Raw genomic sequence first — 16,044 nt, 5'->3', positions numbered from 1 at the left:
ACACAAGAGAATTAGCCATCTCTGGGTACTAGGAACCAAATCAGGTCAACAGCAACAATAAAAACCCCATAACAGAAGAAAAGATTAGTGAGTTGTTTTCATTCCCCCTTCACATGAAACAGAATTTAGCTTCCTTTACTAGCTAAGAGGATCACGTATATTTTTCCGTGACCACCGAAAGCAATCCACAAAGCTACTGCAGCTGTCATGGAGCATCAGTCCGGTGCTGACATTGTCATTCACTTTGAATTTCTCTAGAGTGATTGTTGAGCATTTAAAAGGAAACACGAACCCTTCAACAGGATTGTCCCCCATCTCTTTTAGGGGATACAGATTTGTTCTTATCATCCGTTAATCACTGCTGAGGCTAACCTCTGAGGGTCAGCAGTAAGAAAATCAGTGAAACACTGCTCAAATGCTACAGTAGGAACGGGATTGTAGCAACAAGGAGAACGTGGCTTTTCTGGAACATGGGACTTTAATTCACATGGGACTCTGAGTTTAATTAATAAACATTGTACTGCCCACTGCTGGCCTCTGAACTGTAAATCTCAGAGGCTTTAAGGCTTCCCTTTCTCCTTGTCCCTTGACCTTAAAGCTTTTTTGAAATGCTATTTTCCCTCCCCACCTCTAGCCCATCCATCAAACTTGATTAGTTTTTGAGCTAGCTAGTAATATCACGTGATTCAGATCACATGGAATTGTTATGTTTTAAGTACTTAAGGGCCCATAGTCTATGAAAGTGTTTTCTTTTTTCCAAGTGGCAGAGGAAGAAAGAGGAGAAATGAAGAAATAGTAGCTAATAAATTGCTTTAAGTCAGACACAGGAGATCATCAAAAGGGGGCCTAGAAAGGGATAAAAAAAAAAAAAAACAACCACCACCAGTTAATTAGGTTGGGAAAAGAATTATAAAAAGTTTAGGCAGGTTGTAGGAAATAGTCTGTGCCAGAGAGCAATAAAATCTGATTGAGAAGGATGAAAGATCCCCAAAACACTGATGGCTCAGATTAGGGCTTTGAGGAAAAAGCCAGGGTTTCTTAAGTCTGACCATAAAGACTTCAGAAAGGTGATGTCAAAGAAATTACTGGGAGAGGGGGAAAGAGAAAGAGAGAGAGGGAGAGAGAGATGGAAGAGCGGGGGAGGCTGTGGATATAAATTAATCTTATAATCTTATAATGGGGGAGGGAGTCAGGTCAGGTACTAAAGCAATATTAAGGCAGTGACAGCTGAGATCAACAGGTCACTGGACCCAGACCTATTACCCAGAGTTTTCAGCATCGATTTCATTAACTTCTGAATGGTAGGGACACTGGAAAATATTAGTCCAGTTCTGTCATTCTACAGATGAACAAACTGAGTTCAATGGTGACTGAGTGACTTATGTAAAGATAGTGTGATTCCCAAACAGGAAATTACAAGCAGATGCTTCAGGGCTAGAACCAGGTCTCCCTGCTCCTGATCGGCATCCTTGCCATCACACCCTGCAGCCCAACTGAGGGGGAAAAGATATTGGAAAAGAAATCATGTACATTCTGTGTGCCTGATTTGGCCAATATGAAAAATGTGGATGATGCAAGAGGTCGCCTAACAGATAGTTAATAGCTTAGTCTCTGGACTCAGAGTGATCGAATTTAAATCCTGGCTCTGCTCTGTGATCTTAAGCAAGTTTCTTAGCCTTTCTTTGCCTCAGTTTGCTTATCTGTAGAACGGAAATAGTAATAGTGCCCTGATTATAGGGTTGTTATGAAGATTCAGTGAACTAGTACAGGTAAAAGCTTTTAGAATTAGTGGCTCACTCTTCTCCCCCATAGGCCTATTCTGATTAATCCTGGCTCTGGGTGTCTCCGTTCTTCTACATGAGATCTATGGCTTACTAAACATTATCTAATATCATACATGAACTCATCCTATAACTGTGGTTTGCATTATTCATTTAGAAATCAGAAACTGGTTGTACTTTTATATTGGGTGAAATGCTTTGAAATCCTTGTGAAGAAAATTATGTAGAAATGAGTAGCTATTATCATTACAGCAGTGATAGTAATTCTGACACTGCAGCTAGAGTTCTCTGAAAATTTCCCTGTAATCTCTTTCCCCTTTTACAACTAATTGTTTTTCAAAACTCTTTCTCCACTCACCATGTCCTGCTTCATGTCAATGCTGTGTGGTGTCTCCTCCCTCCCCCTTGATACTAGGCCGTCTGCATTCAGATTAATAACCACCAGTTTGACCTCCTCTGAATCATCACTATTTCCAAATTTCCCCCAGGGAATCATCTTGGAAATCAACATGTTATCCTAAGGATGTCTCACCTGCCAGTGTTTTGGTGAAGAACAGATGAGGATAGTCCCTTGACACTTCTGCGTGAGAATTGAAATAGCAACAAGATCTATGCCTGCAACTGCCACTTATTCCTCCACATGGAGCCACTGACTATTTCAGTTCAGCAGTTCTGACAGCATTTGGAATTTTGAAGCTCTGCTGAGAGAGTAATAACCACAAGATTAAAAATGAAATAGGTATAGTTCAGACCTTGAGCTAGTCCTGAAGTGAGGGGGCTCAGCAGAGTCAGCGAGGCTGGTAGGGAAAGCAATATGATGTTATGTCCACCTCACCTCAGTTTTCCAAAATTTTACTATAGTTTTTTTTTTTTTTCTTCCAGTTTTAGCTACTTGGGGCTGGTTGTTATGTGTCATGCTGCCTAAACAGGCACAGAAAAACTGGCCTCTATTTTCATCCAGCTAGCCAGTGTATGTGACAATGCAGAATACTCCAAGGTGCAAGAGAGTGTTCTACATGTTTATCATGCAAGTGTACCTTTTGGGTACCTCTCATTCCTGGCTCTTGACCTGCTTTGCAATCTTTCTGGTAAGTGCTCATCTTGAATAATTTGTTCTAGTCAATAATGAAAATTTGAAACTTTTAATTAACTTCTGGGCAGGACTAATAAGTCCATGTGTATCCTGAGAAGGGATCTTAAAGGATGCCTAAATGAGGACTGGTTTTGTTTTTTTTTTCTTCTAATTAATCATCCTTTATACCAATTTACTCCCCTCCATTTCTGGAGGAAAACAAATGTAATCCATTCTGGGAATAGCAGTTCTCAGATGTTAAAAAGGACCTGGTTACTTTATTATATCAGCTTCTTCTCTGAAATCAACTGTAGAAAATAAAGCACTAAACCATCAACTTAGTATTCAAGGCCTTCCATAGAAGGCTTCAAGTCTCTGTTCCGGTATATTCCCCAACATAAGCCTCTCACTACCCAAATGGATGGATATTTGCTGTCCATAACTTGGGCTTGCCTTACTTATAGTTCTGCCTATGCTGTAACTTTTACTCAGCAGATCTCCCCCACTTCTCCAACCTCCAAAAACCAGCTGATGTACTGCCTCCTTGCTCAGATCATTCTAGTCCAATGCAATATTGTCCTCCTTAGAATTTACCTTCCTTATTTCTGGTCACATTCACTGGGCAAATTATTATATATTTCCTTCATGATTCTTCTTCCACTGTTTTATTGTATTTCATTCTGGTATTATTTATTAATTTTTGTTGTTTATTGTTTTTACTAAGATTACTATATGCTAAACTTACTGAGGTCAAAGACCATATAAGCATAAGACTTTATGTCCTCCATGGGGTTCATTTATGTATCTGGTGCTCACTGATTGGTCAGTATCTTCCTATCATGTTGGTCCTTGCTGACGAGGGATGACACTGCAGAAATGTATCTACGCTGAGGCTGACAACACCAATTTTCTTACCTTTATAGAATTGAAAAGCATTTCCATAATGTGAGAAAAATAGTTTATTCATAGTACATCATATAAAAAGCAGATTTATCTATTTTTATCCTTCATGTCTCCCCTCTCAATCTCTTTCTCAAGTTATCTCACATTTCTACTAATCATCAAAACTTACATGTTCTGCTGAAGGCTGTCTGCTATGGGAAGAGGTGCCACTGGCAGAAATATCAGTCTTCTGGTTGATAAACATCACTCTGGGGTTAACACTTAGAGTTTAGGAATGTCTTTAGACTAGCTAATTAAGGGACAGTTTATTGTGTTTGCACATGTGTGGTTGTGCATGTTTCACAAAGTAGGAATAAAATTGTAAATTCTTGGGAGATTTTACCATGGAGAGGTTAAGAAGATTATAAACTGTTTCGTATTCTGAATGCCAAGGTGATAATGCAGAAAATGCCAATGAACAAACAAGCAGGTACCATCAGAGGGTCTGCATGAATGTTTCCTGGCACATCCTGACGTCCATCTGCTCCGGCCTCTTCTTGCTGTATTGCCCTGGATGTTTAAAATTTAAAAGAGAAAATCTCTTCTTTTTTTTTTCCTGAAGCTTATCAATAATATGTTAAATTCATGCTTCAATTATGTTTTTCTTTAATTTCTCAGTAAGCTGTTCTAGAATTAGCTCCATAATTGTGCACATCGTCACTTCTTTCCAGATCTTTGCCCTTTGCCAGTTTCACTGCGGTCTTCTACCTCCACCCCCCGTTCTCCTCCCCCCCCCCCCACCCCGGTCTTCCACTAGCAAACAAACCCAGCAGTAATTACTAATGTCCAAGCACGTAATTCCGGCAGCGTTAGGCTTTTTCATTTGACGCAACTAGGCAGAGCTGTCTGGACATGCAGCATGAAGTCAAAGCATTTTTAATGACTCCTACCCATCTTTTCTCCCCTCCTCCCATCACTAAAACACAGTTGTTTATTTCGTTTGCGGATTGCAGACTTATAAAATTTTTCCATGCAGCTACGTACCCCTGAATATTAATTTTACATCCATATACGGTAACAGGTCAATATACACTCAAATGGAAACACATGGTTATTCATGAAATTGAAAAACATTAGGAAATAAATAGCTGGGAATGAAAGTACCTCCTTTATATGGACCAGGCATTTTAACAGCTCTAGTATAGAAATGATTGGAATTATGATTTACATAAACAATCCAAGATCTTATTGTGAGGCTTTTCAAGGGATCATGACAGTGTTTCTTTTAATGCATTGCATAGATTCCCACATACGATGCTGTTACTCTTATTTAACAACTATTCAAATAGTACAGTTTTGCTCCTGGTCATTTTATGCCAATTTTAGTTATATCAAACAGGAGAAAATAACCCTGTGGTAATTTTTGTTCACTCAGAGGCTCCAAGCCTCAGAGTAGAAAATGGTTAAAGTACTTATCACTGTCTCAGCAAAATCCCGCAGTGCCGTAATAGAAATTGCAGTAGATCTTTAGGTCAGAGTCCGGTTTCAATCTAACACCTGCATTACCCTGAAGGTAATTTTCCTGAGGAAAACCAGTCTTAATGATGTCCAAATCAGAAACTATCAGCCTGAGATAACCAATATCCATAGGAAACACTTCCACTCACTCTGAAACCATAGCCAAAGAGATTAAATCTATACCCTGTAGGACCTGTAATATTTCTCAGAGATGTATTTTTGTGAGTGTGTGTTTATGTTCATGCCTAATTACAAGGATGGGGGAGAAGGAAGAGGAAGAGGGATTCATTCTTAAAGTTGATTCTGCTTAGTTCAACTACCCCCATATTTTTTTTTTTTTTGTCAGATAGAAATATATACGGAAATATATTACTCCTGTAAACAGATCATGTTGGTATCTTCATATATACCTTATTCATGCTCACCAAAGGTCTGCAGACAAATATACTCTGTGTTAAAAACAAAACCCTTGATATCCGACTGGAGGATGAATGCAGATTTTTTAATTAAAAAAAAAAGTGTTTATTTTCTACCTAAAAAAAGGGGAAGAGGGTAACATGAAAATTTCCACAAGTAGACTTATTTTTTTGAAGCTATGCAGGAGCTGAGGATGGGAGAGGTAATTGCCTGCAAAGGAGTCCTGTGGGCAGGATTTATTTTTTTCTTTTTTAAAATTCTTAACCTACTATTCCTTCTCTATTAATGAGTCTCTGTGAGACCGGGGTCTCAGACAGGCAGTTTGGCCTCCAGCCCTGAATACCCAGGTCTGGCCAGGCATCGCTGCCGGACCGCTGTCCGCGGTGCTGAAAGGTCGCAGGCGCCCGTGAGGTCCTTCGGTATTGCTGTCCAGGGTGCTGACTGCGGGCCGCCGCAGTCCCCGAGGCGAGCCCACCCCCGCCAGCCCTCCGCAGAGCCCTCCCACACAGCACGACCCGCCCGCCTCCCGCCAGCCTGCAGTTGACGTGGAGCAGGCGGCATAAATCAAGTCCGCGGGGCATGGAAGCTGCTGTCGCTGCTGCAGCTCGGCTTGCCCGGGGCGGGAACTCCCCCTTCTGCTTTCGCCTCCCCAGGGCCCACAACCTGCCTTCTCCCTAATTCTTCCCTGGATAATAGAGCCTTAAAGACAATAGTCAAAATAACAGGGTCAGAACGACAGGGTTTGTTTGTTTTGGTCTACAGAAAAAAAAACAAAAACAAAAACAAAAACCCAGCAGCCTAAACATCTCTGAAAACTGCATCGCAAAATGGAAGAGAGAGAGAGTCCCACTACTGTTTCGAAAAGAGTAAGTTATTATTCGGTACGTATCCTTGAGCTTCCTCCCCATCGCTCCATCTGCAGTGTCCCCATTCCTCCCTTCCCCAAGCAGCTCACCTCGAAAATACTTTATAAAGCTCCAGACCGGAGCTATCCCAAGGCGCACACACGGAATACCGCACCCTAGGTGCACAAATACTTGTATTTGTCCAAGCTCACTTGGTCTCCCTGGCTGTGGTCCCCTCTGGGTATGCAGCCATCCAAAACCAGAACCACGACCCGAGATGGAGACTCCTTACCTTGGTTTCTTCGGAGGGTGGTGCTCGCCTGGCCCCTTGCAGGTTGCAAGTGTGGAGGAGCCGCCAAATAGGGAGCGAAGGAGAGACAGCGCCTGACCTCCCCGAGGTTTCGTCTTCAATGCAACGTGAGCTCTGCCCTCATCAAAGATGGCCGTCCCTTTTGACGTCAGCAGCTTTTAATAGCCGTCTCTAGGAGGGGCGGGGAGGAAGTGTGTTGAGGGGAGGGCGGAGGGAGGATGGAGGCTGGCGGTGGGAGGGGAGGAGCCGAGTTGTGCGGAGCGCTTGACTCAGCTCCCTGTGCGCCTTACTGCAAACCTTTGTATTTCAGTCTTTTATAAACACCTGAACGGGACGATTCTTATGACTCCATTTTAACACCCGGTGTCAGGCAAATACATTTATCTCGCAACTGGTTTTCTGATATTCTTTGTGTGTGTATGTGTATATATATATATATCTATATATCTGTGTGTGTATATATTGTGTTATATATGCGACATATATGCGATTATATATAATCCCCCTCCCCCCCGCTGAGTTGTCTTTGGTTGAGTCATAGAAGGGGAGGGGAAGGCAGAGGAGTAGAAGTGGGGGAGGGAGTCGAGGAGATTTCAGCTGCAATTTGTTTTTTCTGAAGGAGCGGCTCAGAAGGGGCATCCCTGTCAACCCTCACCAGCTCCATATATGGCCAGGCTACGTGGGCTGCTATTTTTATGAGTGATTTCTTCATTTTATCAAAGCAGCATCGAGCGCTTGGATTTTGCATTAATGTGGTCAGTTGGGGAGACAGACTCATACACGTTATTTTAAAGTACGTCAGAGCAATTATCTCTGAGAGATATAAAATGAATTGGGCGAAGGGGGAGGGAAGGGTAGTTACCCCGACCAGCGTGGGTTTCCTGGAGTTCAAGGCTTGGAGTTGAGAGTTGTTTGCTGAGGGCAAAATAGATGACGCTGTTTTCGGTTGAATATGCAACCGGAGCCTGGGGTTTTATGTTGAGTTTCTTAAGAATAGTTCACGGAAGCGCGTACACACGTTATAGAACCGTCCATACTTCCAAGGGGAGTGTGGAGGGCTGAGGAGTTAAGGATCTCTGGGACGCTACAAAATTCTGGTGGTTCATTCAGTGCGCAAACCTAGGTACCAGTCGAGGCTAGCTTTGGGCCGGGGGCGTGGGGCTGGGGGTGATGCTCAGAACAGCGTGGTCGAGAAAGGCTACTTGTGCTGGTCATATGAGAGACTAAAAATAATAATCATAAAGAAACAATCCTAATTGTCCTCCTTTGTTGTGCATTAGGCACTGAGGGAGGGCGGGTGGTGGGGTATGCAAATGGTTCCGCGGTGGCAGCCTCTCAGATGATTCACAGGTGTTGGGGAGGCTCTCGCGGGGCTCTCCGCGGGGAGGGCGAGCTGGAGAGCGCGTGGGAGGTGGGGGACCTCGGCTGAGGAACTGTTTGTACTTTTCCGGGAAGGATGCGATTAGAAGTCGTGCCTTGCAATGTTAAAACTTGATGGCCTCTTTCAGGCGATGGAAAATCCTTGTCTCGGATCCGGAAAAACAACGCACAATCCCCAACCCTGCCACCACATCCACACACCCACACACCCACCCCGCGCTCTGGCCTGAGAGCCAAGCTCAAGTTTTTAACTGCAAGCTATTGGAGAGAGAATCCCAGGAAAAAAAAGGAGGAAAGCAGAGTTGTAAAGGGGGCGTTTAGAGCTAGCAGAGCTGTAAGAATTGAATAAAGGATGCTTTTAATTGAAATAAGTAGAAGTCATTGTTTCTTTTTTTTTTAATTTTATATATTTGTCAGAGAGAGAGCACAAGCAGGGAGAGCTGCAGGCAGAGGGAGAAGCAGGCTCCCCGCTGAGCAAGGAGCCCCATGCGGGACTCGATCCCAGGACCCTGGGATCATGACCTGAGCCGAAGGCAGACGCTTAACTGGCTGAGCCACTCAGGCGTCCCAGAAGTCATTTTTTCTTAAAGATTCTCTGACCCAAAGGGTATTTTGAAATGTTAATGTTTTTAATAATAATTAACAAATAGTGTTTGGATTTTTATTAAAGCAGGATTCCTAAAACAAGGCATGTTGCTGAAATCTGTTTACTTAAATATTCATAAAACATTTAAGGTTCTTATACAATAAAGAAGAAGAAGATCTGCATGGTCCTCAGATCCTTAATTGCCAATAAAACTCCGAGTTATGGTTCTGACTTTCATTATAAAGCAAGCCGGCATGGGCTGGGAGAAGTAGTGACAAATGCAAAGTCACTACAAAATCCTTTAGAGTCAGGATTATTTTTTCTCCCAAATGTGACACTTATTTAGCATGTGGAAGGGTTTCTTGGAGAAAAGCCTGCAGTGGAGAAAAACGAAATATATATATGGCCCTCAGACTGAAAGTCATTCATGCAGAAAGTTTTGTGAAAGAATGGAAGAAGCGGGGGATTTTCCAGATAAATAAATAAATAGAGGAAGTTTGGCATCGATGTAGGCTCATCCTCCAGGCACATGTTATGTGAGAGTCACAGGGGAGGACTGGCTTGGTATTCTGAATTTTCAACTGCTGATGCCCCACATTGACATCTTTAAATATTACACATATGAGGAGAGAGTCAGACTGATTCAAAGCTTCACAGAAAATACCACAGGCCCACAGGATTATCTAGTGGTGGTGGCAGCATTTTCCACTCTCTTGTGCTTATGCTGAAAATGATACTGGTTAGGAGTTTCTTCATCTTGCTCTGGGAAAGGTAACAGAGTCTAATTTGGGAAGCATAAACACTGGATAAATATTAAGTCTATTAAGGATGACCAGATAGCCCTAAATTTATTTTTAATATGATAATGAGATTTTTCCCCCTAGGATTTACTCATTGCTTGATTAAAATAAAATATATCCATAGTCATCTTTGCCAGTAGGGAACCAGCAGATTCAAGTTATTCAGGGTCTATAAAGGCTTACACCACACAGAGAAGGAAGGAGATGGAAAATTTGCTTTGAAATGATTCAGCTGCCTGTGAGTTTTTTCCACAAAGAACCAACATGTAGAGTAACTAATGCTTAGGAACTCATTTGATGAGTAATGAGAAAATTACCTGCTCTGCTGGATGGATATTTATACCGTGCTAATTCAGTCTCTGAAAGCTTTTTCTGGTACACCATGCCCCAAAGTATTCTAGTTTGTAATAGCTCCAGATCCAGGTAGTTAGCTTATATTTGCCAGGTAAGGTGCAAGATGCATGATTGACTAAAAAATGACAACTTCAAAAAGTATAATAATAAAAGTTTCTTTTTAAAGATTTATTTTTATTTACTTGAGGTGGGGAGGGGCAGAGGGAGAGGGAGAAAGAAACCCAAGCAGACTCTGAGCAACATGAGGAGCCCCACACGGGAGCTCCATCTCACCACCCTGAGATCATGACCTGAGCCGAAATCAAGAGTCAGGTGCTTAACCAACTGTGCCACCCAAGTGTCCCAATAATAAAAGTTTTTATAAAACTTCCTATCATATGATCTTTCCAAAGTCAATTTGCAAGTAAGTTAGCTACTTGCTCAGCTCAGAAACCCCCCTCTCCAAGGTCCACCTTTGGGACATGCCTGGCACCCTGTGACAATATTTCAAAACGCCACAAGGGCACAAGGCTTGGGCACAGGAATATACAATTTGACAGATCCACTGTTCTGATTCCTTGGTTTGCCTTCCACATGGCTTGTTTACTGCTTTTTCTTTGTATGTTCTTCCTGCCCTTACCCCAGTCCCCACCCCATTTACACATAGTGAATGAATAGTACCTAGTAAAAGCTTAAATGCTCCCAATCTAAACTCCCCAGATTTTCCTTGTTCCTTGAAGCCACTTAGGTAGGGACAGATCTTGTGAGAGGTACAAAAAGAACAGGAATATTGGTTTCTCTTTCTGGCTTGCCATGTAGAGAAGAAATAAGACTGTACATCCAGAGTTTTAAATCATATTTTGGTTTTTACTAAGAACAGCATTGTAGGAAAGGAGGAGAGTGCTCATTAGCCAGAGGCTAGGTGCTTCCAGACTCCTGTTCCTTAATGCATCAAAATTATAGGCTCTCTTTTGTACATGAATGCATCCTAGAACCCTCTCCAATGCCAACACATGCCTGTGGTCAAGTAGGAAGGAAAAACCTTGTGTCAGTTACGGACAGAAGGAAGGAGAACATAGTAGTCAAAATAATGAAATATTAAAAAGGCTATTTGAAAGGGATCACAGTATTCCTTCAGTGAATCTTTTAAGAATCTTCTTGTTCCATCAGCTCTGTGTACCTCAGTTATCTCATAGGTAAAATGGGGACAATAATTATAACCAACTCACAAGGAAATTGTGAAGCACTTAGAATCATCATGTCTGACACTATGAAGCATTGGTTAAATAAAATAAATTGATCAATTTGATGAGACTTTTAACTTTCTCTACCTAATGACACATACCTCTGCTGCTTTAATGTGGAAGGTTATTTTTTTTTCATTAGCTACTAACTAGACATGTATAATTTAAGTCCTCTGGGCCTTGGTTTCTTCATCTGTATTCATTCATTCATTTACTCAACATCTAAAACCTTCCACATGCTTGGCACTGGAACATACTTGGGTTTAGGTAAAACAGAGGAAAGAATCGAGGATTAGAGAGGTTGAATAACCTGACTAAGGGCACAGTTAATGAATGGTACTGGAATTTGAATCTCATGGCCCAAGTTCATAATCATCATGCTTTAGTACAAACTCCTGCAGCCCCGTCAGATTCATCCCCTCTGTATTAGTCAGGGTTCTTCAGAGAAAGAGAAACAGAACCAATAGAATGTATACACACATGCATACATACACACATATTCTCTCTCCCCTGCTCCTCTCTGTATATATGTGCAAAAAGACTTATTATAAGCTCATATGATTATGGAGGCTGATAAGCCTCAAGATTTGCAGGGTGAGTCACAGGCTGGAGATCCTATAGAGCCAATGGTGTAGTACCAGTCCAAAGGCCAGCAAGCTTGAGACCCAGGAAGAGCTGTTGTTTCAGTTTGACTCTGAAGGCAAGAAAAAGCCCGTGTCCCAGTTTAAAGGCATTCAGGCAGAAGGAACTCTGTTACTCAGGGGAGATTCAGACTTTTTATTTAATTTAGGCCTTTAGCTGATTGGATGAGGCCCACCACATTAGGGAGGGTAATCTGCTTTAGTCAGTCTACTGATTTAAATGTTAATCTCATCCAAAGATACTCTCACAGAAACATCCAGAATAACATTTGACCAAATATCTGGACACCTTGTGGCCCAGTCATACTGACCCATAAAATTAACTATCACGTGCTCCCTTTACAGCTAACCTCTCTGCCTCAACATATTGTGGCTTGTGTATGACATTTTTCATTAGCAGCCTCAGGGTTCCATTTGCTGATGGGATGAGTCTATGGATCACTGACCACAAGGCTTGGTTGCGGTGAATTCCAAGAAAGGGATCTAGGCTGGTAAGATGATTACTTGGAGTAAACAGAAACAACATAGTCAAAGGAAAAGAGTGCCAAGTACAATCAAGGAAGAAATTCAGAGATCAATACCAAATAAGGAGCATAAATAAGAATTGGGTCAAGATGATGTACTCAAAATATACTTGAAAGAGTCAGCCAGGGAGGTCAGATCAAACAGTAAGTTTGATCACTGGTTTTGAGGGAATGATAAGAGATCTTAAATAGGAACTTATTCCGGGAGCCAAGAACTCTCGCAGTGAAAATCAGGTTGAGATGGGTTGAGGTGACTACTTCAGGATTTGTCTGGGAATGGACAAAGGATATCTGGAACTATTCTGTCAGTCTTGGCACGAAAGGCAGTGAAATTCTACCACCTAGCAGGCACCAGAGCATTTTCTTCATTCTAATATCTCAGCAGGTAGCATCAATGATCTCCTGGTCATATCCAATTGACTTCCCATGTTTGCTAACCTCTGGCTTCACCTGACACTCTTTACCATTCATCCATTTCTGAAATTGTTTATGAAGTGGCTTCACCTCTGGTTCTCTCCCTTGTCCTTATTTTCCATAGCAGATGAGTCAAAGCACCAAAATTGTGATGCCCAGCAGGTTAAGCTGTACATTTCCCTGAGCTCCCTGGGAGCTCCATTTGTCATGGACTGTGTCCTGAATCTCCACCATGAAAACTTCTGTACTCTAAACCAAAGAGTAGAAAATTTAGCAGCTCACATTTGTATAGCTGGGTACAAATTATAAAGCACTATCACACACATGATCTCATTTTAGTCTTACAATTCTCTGAGATATATATAAAAGCAATTATTATTTTATTTCTAAATTAACATGTGAGAATTCTGATTGATTCTTTCCAGACTCCTGTACTTTCCTTGGTACATCAGGAGAACCCAATGTCCTATTCCTTCCTTGACATCTTGTCTTAAAAGAATGTGATTCATAACCCTGATTTTAACCATTGTTTATGTATGTATAACTGTTAATTTTATTTTATCAATCTCAACTTCTCTCATGAGCTTCAGAGTCATATTCCTAGCTTCTTACTGAATACTCTCATCTGTAGGATCAAGGCATCTTCACACTGAACGTGTATATGCATCTGTTGATTTCCTCTACTCTTCTTCATCTCTTACATTCTTTTTTTTTTTTTAAAGATTTTATTCATTTATTTGACAGAGAGAGACACAGTGAGAGAGGGAACACAAGCAGGGGGGGTTGGAGAGGGAGAAGCAGGCTTCCCGCTGAGCAGGGAGCCCGATGTGGGGCAGCATCCCAGGACCCTGGGATCATGAAGTGAGCCGAAGGCAGACACTTAAGGACTGAGCCACCCAGGCGTCCCTTCATCTCTTACATTCTTAATTAACAATCTCAGCAGGTGTCCTGTTTGCTAAATTAGCACTCAGAAAGCATCTTCCTTTCATTCTCCTTTTTTGGCTTTTCTTCATCTCCCCAACTCTGGGCTCAGTCATGCACCTTCTCTCCTCTCTATGCACTCATTTCTTGGTGATTTTATCCAGTTCTAGAACCTCAAATAGCATCTATGTGTTAATGCTCTCGTATTTACATATTCAGCCCTGATTTATCTCTTAAACTCCAGTTTGTCTATCCAACTTACTACTCGATACCTGCACTTAAATATAAAGCAAATATGGATATAAACCTAGCAGGTACCAAGTGGAATTTGTGGTTTTTAACTCCAAAATGGGTCCCTCCCCCTATTGTTTTCCTATATTTGTAAATGGCAGCTACATTCACCTGCTTCCTCTTGTCTTATTTCACTGATCTGTTTCTCATGCACATCTCACCTGTGAGCAAATGTTGCTCTATTTTCAATACGTTTTCTAAATCCAACCACTTCTCAACTTCCACAGTTGAAGCCACCATCATTTTTCACTTGGGCTATTACAGTAGCCTCCTGATTTGCTCTCTAGTCCTGATTTCTTCACATAGCTACCACGATGGCATTTTTAAAAAATAAATCTTTCTGAAAATTGTTTAATGGCTCCTATCACATTTAGGAGTCCTAACCTACAAGATCAGGCTCCTGGCCACCTCTCCAAATTCATTTCCCAACACTCTCTCTCTACTTACTCTATTATAATCACACTAACCTTGTTCATTGTACAATCAAACACACTTCGACCTCAGGACCTTTGTATTTACTATTACTTTTACCTGAAACACTCTTCCTTAGATTTTCTCATATCTAACTTCCTCAAATGCTGCTTTTTCAAAGGAGTCTTCTCTGACAATCCAAACTAGCTAACCTTGTTAACCTCCAATTCAGTATCATTATTTCTCTTACCTTGAATTATTTTTCTTCATAGCGCTTTTCTCTCCTTGACATTATATATGTCATATATATGTATATATTATATATATATGTATTATATATGTATACATATATGTAACAATTTTCAGTGACATTAGCTTTTCCTTTGGGTAAAGTATTTTTTGTTTCTAAATAGTATGCAGACATTGCTAATTCTTGATTCATAAAATAAACTATCATTTGACTTATTGTTATGACCAATGATAATCAAGCTCTCTTACATTGCCCCTTTTCCTTCTCCCCATCCTCTCAATACCATGACTTTTTATTAAATAATCACTCAGTTATTAATATGAATAAGTTAGCACTGTTATAAATTAATCCCACACAATGAGTATGCTTCTTCTTTTGCATAATTTCCCACTTTACTTGGAGAAGATTTTAAGAACTTCTATAGAGGAGAAAAAGATGGTTGCTTACAAAGAAACATGAATCACATCAACATCCAACTTCTCATCAGCAAATGTAGAGAGTAGGGGGTCAATGGAATAAATCTTGAAGTGTTAGAAAAAAAATAAGTTGCAATCTATAAATCTGTATAAAGCCAAAATGTTGATAAAGAATTAAGGGCAAAATAAAGACATTTCCAGACATACACAGATTCAGAAAGTTTATTTCCTATGCACTCTGTCTACAAATAAAAACATTTTCTGAGAATTGTACCCCAGAAAACAACAATCCACAAAAAAATCCACAAAACGCAGGAAGCCTAGGGATTTAGTAAATGTTAGAATTAATGTAGGATTTGTTTCCTAGGATCAAAGCTAGGAAGCAAGTATAGAAATAAATCAGTAAAAATTAGATCATTTAACAAATAGTGTGATTTAAAAGGTGTATTAGTCTGACATCGATCTCTTTGAATAGCAATAAAAATGAAAGTGCCTTATAAATGCCAGGAAAAACAAGCTATCCCATACATTTTTGGTCCAAATATGACATAATTTTGAGCAATTTTTGATGGAGCTTAAGGAAGGAGCTTCCATCTATCTCTTTTGTTGATTATTTTCTTTGTGTGAAGATTTGGTGTCAAAGGAATATTTAAAGACTCACTACTTGGTTCTGCAGTGAATAGTATTCATATAGTTATGATGTTATAAATGCTATTTATTGATTTTTAAAGTTTATAATCAAGCTGTAAAACAAGCACAAAAGACTTCATTATGTTTTCCTAACAGAATATAAATGTTATGAGCCCTAACCTATAAAAGTGGTGGTAGAACTGTCAGAATGTGGTAGTTAAAGGAGGGAGCTGAGGAGGGGACAAGGTAAAGAGGTGTCATTTAATATATAAGCCCCAATTTACTCATTTTCTGTGGTAAGGAGTTAAGAGAATTAGTATAAAGTTGATAGAAGAAATAAACTTTAATCATATTACATGATTATATATAAAGTTATGT

At 40.6% G+C, this 16,044-nt stretch overlaps 1 protein-coding gene across 2 annotated transcripts in view; it reads right to left on the bottom strand.

Annotated features, from left to right (window-relative positions):
• The window catches only part of SNAP25 (synaptosome associated protein 25), an 82,617-nt gene extending 75,651 nt beyond the window's left edge, over window positions 1-6,966 (bottom strand). The window contains exon 1 of one of the 2 annotated variants that reach the window (XM_032419818.1): window positions 6,808-6,966. The gene's annotated coding sequence lies outside the window, so the exon portion shown is untranslated. The remainder of the gene's footprint in view (window positions 1-6,807) is intronic. The other variant, XM_032419817.1, reaches the window with a different exon arrangement.
• Between the last annotated feature and the right edge of the window lie 9,078 nt (window positions 6,967-16,044).

This window comes from Phoca vitulina, unplaced genomic scaffold (assembly GCF_004348235.1).
Source record: "Phoca vitulina isolate PV1807 unplaced genomic scaffold, GSC_HSeal_1.0 scaffold22, whole genome shotgun sequence".
Lineage (NCBI taxonomy): Eukaryota > Metazoa > Chordata > Mammalia > Carnivora > Phocidae > Phoca > Phoca vitulina.
The sequence above is the reverse complement of the archived record's forward strand: the minus strand, read 5'-3'. Positions and strand labels throughout refer to the sequence as shown.